Source organism: Watersipora subatra, chromosome 2 (genome assembly GCF_963576615.1).
Source record: "Watersipora subatra chromosome 2, tzWatSuba1.1, whole genome shotgun sequence".
NCBI lineage: Eukaryota > Metazoa > Bryozoa > Gymnolaemata > Cheilostomatida > Watersiporidae > Watersipora > Watersipora subatra.
The window spans coordinates 41,172,014-41,180,144 of NC_088709.1; positions in this window are offsets into that span (position 1 = coordinate 41,172,014).

Here is an 8,131-nt window from a genome sequence, read left to right on the forward strand (position 1 = left end):
AGTGTATATGTAGGAGCTGAGGCTATTGTTATCCTCGTACAATTACTAAATCTGTTTACAGAAACACTATTTTACCAAAAAATACCTGAATGTACATGTATGTATTCTGGCTTTTCAAATACTGAAAAAAATGGATAGCAGCAACCATTCACAGCTGACACCATTAGAGTATTCAGATAAGTGAAGACAATATTCTAGTCAATATTACAGTCATGGTTCACTATAACCATAGTTCACTATAGCTATAATTCCTTATAGCCATTGTTAGTTATAACCATCGTTCATCACAGCCATGTGTTTGCAATATCGAAGCTGTGATGATACAAAGATTGTTTCTAGAAAAACTTTCATAATTGTGAAACATGGAACATTTCACAGATTGATGCATTCGACTTCATCACTTTTTTGACAAATAGGTTGGTAGTTCTAATGACATCAGTATGGAAGTATGTGTTTGTATGCAAACAGAAGTCTTATACATACATTCCTAGCTGACTAGATCATGTGTTGTCTAACTGTACAACTGATGCAATTTCATACATTGTTGTCTCAGTATGCCATTATACCCAACATACATTGTCATCTCAGTCTGCCATCAGACTCAATATGCATTGTCGTCTCAGTCTGCCATTATACCCAACATGCATTGTCGTCTTAGTCTGACATCATACCCAGTATGCATTGTCATTTCACTCTGACATCTTACCCAACATGCATTGTTGTCTCAGTCTGACATCCTACACAACAAGCATTGTCATCTCAGTCTGACATCCTACCCAACATGCATTGTCATCTCAGTCTGACATTCTACCCAACGTGCAATGTCCTCTCAGTCTGACATCATGCTTATAGCTACAGTTAAGATTTATCTTTTTCATTCACAATTTGTAGACATTAATGAATGCGAATCAAACCCTTGTTTAAACGGTGGTAATTGTACAGAAGGAGCAGTTCCAGGAACTTTCAATTGTACCTGTCCAGGAATCTATTTAGGACCTACTTGTGAAGGTTTGTGTTCTAATTCTCTAGCTTCCAATCAGCTTCGCAAAATTTAAAATCTAATGATTTTCTAGACATTATAAAATTTCACTGCTACGGTTTGTAATGAAATAAAAGAGGCCATATTTGAAGCTATATATCTTTCATTACCAAATTAAATTAAATTCTGGTTATTTTGCTCAAATTTGTTTTTGTCTAAAATGGGAAGCTGTTACTCTCAAAGCTATAAAGCTTTAAAGCAATCACGATTACATACGATAAACAGATAAAGCTACAAAGATACAAATCTATAAATACAGTAACTTGTAAATATATAAATCTATATTGTCATGAATCCATAAAGCTAAACTTATAGAAGTAGTACAGCTATAATGATGTAAAGCTAAAACGTATAAAGCTATAAAAATATGAAGCTATAAATACATAAAACCATTATGTTATAAAGCTGCAGAACACTACTGCTTAGGAAGCTTCATCAAGTTGTCTTTGGAAAACCTGTTAACCCTGTTAAAACAACTCAAGTGCGCAAATACTTACCGTATCTTAAATAAACATATTGCTGCGACAGCTTTATGATCATGAATATATAATATATTGGACATTTATATAATGGACAGGCTTTACCTTGTGATTGGAAAACAGGTATTAGTTGTTTGCACAACTAGAAAATATTGTGAACAAATATCTTATAAACTAGAACACTAGAATACATCTAAATTTTCATTATATACAAACCTCAAAATCATATTTCAGTATACACAAACCTCAACATCATATTTCATTATATACAAAAACAACATTATATTCATTAAATACAAACCTCAACGTCACATTACAGTTCATACAATGTAAGTATTGCGTTTGTTTTACTCAAACTATGAAAACAGTGAAATTATGATAATAAAATGTGATCATTTAAAATTATGTGTGAATCTACAAAAATTCAAAATTTTGTTTAAGAAAATTCACGTTCAAAGAACATAAGTTACAGACACCAGTTTAAGGGGTTAAAATCAGACAATGTTGGCAAGTCAGGAAGAAATGTTGGTTGTACTTATCTCTGGTTGTAAACATTTCAAGTAACAAGCTTATAATCTTTGATTTGAAAATAATGTCAAATACATTAACGTTATTTTTATGGATTAAGAACGAAGAGAAAGTTTCTGCTGACCATTTTAAACATTTTATATACATGTATAACTTGACCCGCTGCCTGCCAGTCGATGCTTGAGAACTTCAATACTCAACACTTATTTGTATAATTCATACATGATTATTCTTGTTGTTTTAGAGGTAGATTGTCCATCACCCTACACGCAGGTCGGAACTCGTTGTTTCCGGGCTATTAATATTGCTACTCATTGGGAAGATGCTAGAGCCCGCTGCGCTTTTCTTGGTGATGAACTAGTTATGGCTAAAACTACTAGTGTTCTCGCAGACCTCGCTACCTTACCAGGTGAACACTCTTCAGAAGCATCATAAGCAATACGGCATAGCATTTGCTTTCTCAAGGCGTTTCTGTATATATTATCTCAAAATAAGGTGTTATACAACTGAGCTTGGCTGTATTAACTTTTTATAGGTGATATACAACTGAGCTACATGAAGCTACATGCATACAGTAGATTATAGCTAGATTAACTTGTAGTGGATAGCAAATAATGAAAGCTACAAGTTTACGGTAGATATTAGCTATGTCTTGTTGACCAGCAAACACGAAAGTTGCATCTATACAGATGAGCAAAGATATGTGTGGAGACTTTTACGTCCCGCTTATAATTACTTGGGGTTGCTTGAAGAAGGAATAGGTTTCACTGCTAGTCTTTGTTATATTTAGACTACCGTGAAGTCTGTGAAACATAACTTCACATGAACTAGGCAAAAATATTACATAATACTAATTAATTAATAAAACATAAACTGAACAACACAATAGCGTAAAATAGCACACAGTATATAATATAAAAGTCATAGAACTAATGCTGGTGGCTGCCTAACCTTTCCATTAAAAGTCTTCCAATTGCAAAAATTAACTTTGTTGAAACATGTATCTTTACAGCAAATAAGACGTATTACATCAAAAATACATACATTAAATTTACTGACCTTTGTCTCCTTTTAGCAACCTTTGTTTAATAACATTGTTCTGCAGTAAACACTGTTTCCAGTACTAAGGCTTTTAAATTAACTGTTTCCAGTACTAAGGCTTCCAATTGTTATTAACTGTCTCTGAAATTGGCTGACTTATTTAAGTTTAAAGAAATATAAACTAGAGCACCAAAATGGTCCTCGGATTAGTCAATTTCTCTGCGAGTGCACCTGACAGTCCAATCAATGTCAGGACACGCAACGGGCCAAAGCAACGGGCCAACGCAACGGGCCAACGCAACAGGCCAACAGTAAAAACATATGGAATTCACCATCAACGCACATAGGTGTGTTTAAAAAGGTTTGTACAATATGGGCAACATTATTTTTGAAATATGAAAAAAATGTTATTCTGCCAAATTTGTGACGGATCGATGATGCTCAAACTAAATATGTGTTGTTTAGTCTGATATGTTGAATACTAAATAATATTAAAAAACTATTATGCTAGTAATGAGAACCATTTGCTTAACTAAATTTAAATACCGCTTTTTTACTTTACTTTGTTCAACTTCAGCTATCCTAGACTTGCTCAAGTAGTTAAGATCAATATTATTGTTAGTAATCAAAACTACTCTACTAAAAGTGTAACTAATCTATAAACTTCTACAGTTCAAAATACTCAACAGCCAGCAAGCAGTCTGAGAGTGAACTTAACCTGCATGTAAATGATGCAGAAATCACTATACTGATAATTAGTATAAATGAGTATAGACAGTTACCCTTAAAAGTCTCATACAATGTACAGATGCACAGACATACAAACATACAGACATACAAACATATTAGTGTGTATATATAGATGCAGTACAGTTGTATATGTTTCAACCTAGTAAAGGTCTGTGAGTAGCTCTTTTGTAGGTATCTCCTTTGATAGAGACCTATTCATGATTAGCACTACTATAAATACCGTCTAAAGTTATCACTGTCCCAATTGAGCAGCTTTACATAAACTATATTTTATATAATATTATAGATAAATATATACGACTATACAATATTTCAAAGTTAAAGTCATGCTCTGTATTTACTAGTAGAAACAAAGGTGATCACATAATTTGAGAAAAAACCTTGTAGTAAACTGAATATAAGGTATTACTTAAGGTAATATATTACGTGTTCTAACAGTTATGTAAAAACATGTTTTAGGTATGCTAACATGAAGTTAAAAGTGGGGGTAGCATGAGGTGGAAAGTGGGTTGGTGGTAAGTTTTGTTGAATTTGTATGGTGAAATAATATTTGTATGATGATGTGAAAAAATCATCATATTTCACTTTGTAAGGTGAAAAAATCGTAAATCAGGGTAATCGTATCCTGAGGCTGCACTGTTTATTAATCTTAAACCATGTTTTCAAGTGTACTGAAAGCATGCTGAAAGATGTTTTGGGAGCCAACCCACGATCCAACATCCCCAACCCACTTATCAAGCTTACCAACTAACTGATCAACTTTTCACAATCGACCAAGTGGCCCATCAATTTCACCAACCCATTTATCAAACCCTTCAATCTGCCTATCAACCTCCTCAACCCACTTTTTGTTGTCATTACTTTACTCTCTCTAAGTTCCTGGTGATAATGACTTACCAATATTAAAAGGCTACTCAGCTAACCCATTTAAGCGTAGGATATCACTTACTCTTTATTACTTGTCATCTGGATATTAATATGTAGAACATATCATGAACAGGAACTACAGGCGCGGGTCAATGGATCGGTGGAGGGCAGATAAATTCTGGGTTTGATACTGACTTTACCTGGATTGACGGGACTGTGGTCGATAATGCTATATACCCCATAACTCCTTATATGCAAGGAAGCCCAGAGCAAGAGATGCTTGCCTTTGCTCTAAGCTTCAGCACGCCGCCATACACTGTCTTCGAGAGAAACAAGCAAGTGTCCTTGGGTTACATCTGTGAGAAGGTCTAGAGCGATTGAGTATTCCTCTTTGCTTACCTGCACCCATAGTTACCTGCTATAATAGAACATGTTTCGATGAGCAAAGTTCTTTTTAAAGTACTGGTGGCCTGGAAGCAGAGAGATTCAATTGGCTGTCATTTAGTTAATACATACATTCTATGGCAGCATCTTATGATAGCCTTTCATTGTTTCCCTACTATTTCTAAGCAAAGCACAATCATAAGACATGCGCATGTGTTACATATACACATGCCCTACTTTCTGATGTACTTTATTTGTATTCTTCTCTAAAATAGAATCTAGTTTTTGACATTTCAGAAAATATTTTACATTTTCTTTTCAACGATTTGCTTAAACTTGCTTTGCTCTGTTAATAAAACGTACCACAAATATGGAGCTCTAATATTTTGGTATATCATAACATTTGTTGGCGATCATCTTAACTTCCAAATGAAGTTTATATCTGCAGTAGTCGTTTGTGTAACAAAAAAATAGCAAACTCATCACTGACTGCCAAGATACGCATCTACATACTAGTGGTTACATGTACAGAAAATAATCATACACACAAAATATTATTCTGTATTTTTTCAATTCATTTATGAAAAGGTCGTAATGGGATTCAGCTTACACATTTACATATTCCGGGTATTGGAATGCATTTACATATAAAGATATTTAAGAGATCTTTGTAAACTGTGAGAAACCAGTGTACTTATTCTTTAAAATCTCAAAATCCTTATAGGGTAACATAAACGTTTTTGAAAAGAATTATTTATGTTGTAGGAGCGTCTACTGTACTCTCCACATTACAGTAAGAAACTCATGCATTTACTATGAATGCTTATTCAAGTGCCTTGTTAGTGTTTGACAAAATGCTGTTACAGCAAGTTAGAATTTTGCATTCACTCTTTATTATCAACTTAGATTAGAATTTACTCGTTCTTTGAAAGCAGCATATTGACTGCAAAGCACTCCACTAAAGCAAACGAGTGGAACCAAAATCTGTCAACAAAGTGTGCGATAGACTGACAAATGCGTAGAAGTCTATATCAAGGTGTTGCAAATCTTTTGTGGCTCGCTACAAGTAAAGGTATTAATATAAGTTATACAAAGGATCAGTGAACACTTGAATTAAGCACCGAGTTTGAAATTTTTTAAGAACTACAGAGTCGGATAGCTGTTAATGGAGCAGATGCAATATCAGCTATAGTGTAGACACTTGCAGAGTGAGAGCTTTTCTGCACTTTCTTTAGTATCTGGATGCCATTAATTTTTAGGAGCAGACAAATCCTGAAAAGAGTTTTAGGCACTTCACACCAGCTATGCACGCATATACGTAGTTTAAAAACTTTTATGTAATTTTTTCACTAGCTTTTATTGATTTTACCAGTGGCTAAAATCAATAATTACTTGGTATAAACTGAATACAACAAAAATGTTGGACAGAGTAATATAGAAAGTGTTATCATTGATACCAACTTGGGAATCATTTTTTTAAATTTAAATATTAAGATTTATTCCCACTCTGCTGCATGGCACATTATTCTGCTGCATGGCACATTATTCTGCTGCATGGCACATTATTCTGACACTAGCTTTATCCTTCAACTATATATACAGTGACCATCTGCGAATGGAATTTGGTGCAGGAACAATTGTGACCGGATGCCCTTCCTAACACCTCCAATGGTCCTTGTGTGATTCGAACTACTGACCTACCAATTATATGCTAGTGCACTAACAATGCTGCTTGAGGTAGGGTGAAATAAGTATTTAGAAATTATATTTTACATAAAGGAAAATTAGCAAAAGATCATTAAAAAGTAAAAAATAGTTATTACAGTTCTGAAACACTCATTATTCAACTAAAAATTATTAATTATGACATCACTACATTGATGTAATACATTGCATAATAGCCATACTTGCCATTAGCTTGGCACATTGCCAATGGCTAACTGAAGTACCCTAGGACACTTATATTTCGCTAGTATTTAGTTTCGTGAGTAGCATACAGAGTAAAATTTCGCTGGAACTTAATTTCGCAGCTCTGATGAGTGCGAAAATATAGTGATGTGAAAATAAATGCAGTGGAACAAACATTAGATTCCTCAGGTCCAGTTCGCTGGTACGAAATATTTTTCAATTTGGGACTACCGTACTGTTTGGACTATAAACCGCACCTCTATATAAGCTACATGTGCTTTATTTTCCAAAAAACGATAATAAAACAATACATAAGCCACACCTTACTATAGGCCGCAGAACTGAGGACTGTGCTTTTTAACGCCATTTAAAACGGAACAGTGCAGAACGGCACAGTTTCGTATTATCCGACGCTTTTTAACTTAGTGCCTAACGGGACAGTACCGTGAGGCATTGTTTCGTATTTTCTTTCACAGCTAAAAGTGCACTAATTGGAGATTCCCGTTAGTGCGCCCTAGCGGTGAAAGAAAAAACCACAGTGATTAGCCGCACCCTTGTAGGCCTACCTATAAGCCGCATGGCTCAAATCATCAGAAAAAAGTAGCAGCTAATTGTCCGAAAAGTACGGTAGTTTGTATTTGTGAACCGCAGGTAGAAATGTGTAGGCTAGATCAATAATGTAATTTGATCGCTTGCTGCCATTTGTTTCCTAGACTATCAATGACGTCAAAGCCGCAGTGACTGATTGGTACCAATATTAGAATTCAAGTATTTATAGCACGCGGTGCCGCGGTGGCCATGGCACCGGGTTATCGCTTTTGGTTGGTAATAAAATTCATCACCACAATAATTATTATTCAATTTTATGACTTTTCCTACCAGACTGTCATCCTCATCAGTTACAAATTCAATGACCAAACTAATATCATCATCTTCTTCATTTGTCTAGGCTTTTCCAAAAAAAATTTATTATCTTAATTTGTTTTGCCAAGCTGCTCAGTCGGTGTATTAGCTATAATGAGTTTAACAAAACTTGCCCAATGAGCCAACCACACACGAAAATTGTCTGCATTTCTAATATGACGATTTTATTGTGAATATCAATGAAGAAAGCCATTTATTTTCGCGTTTTCGC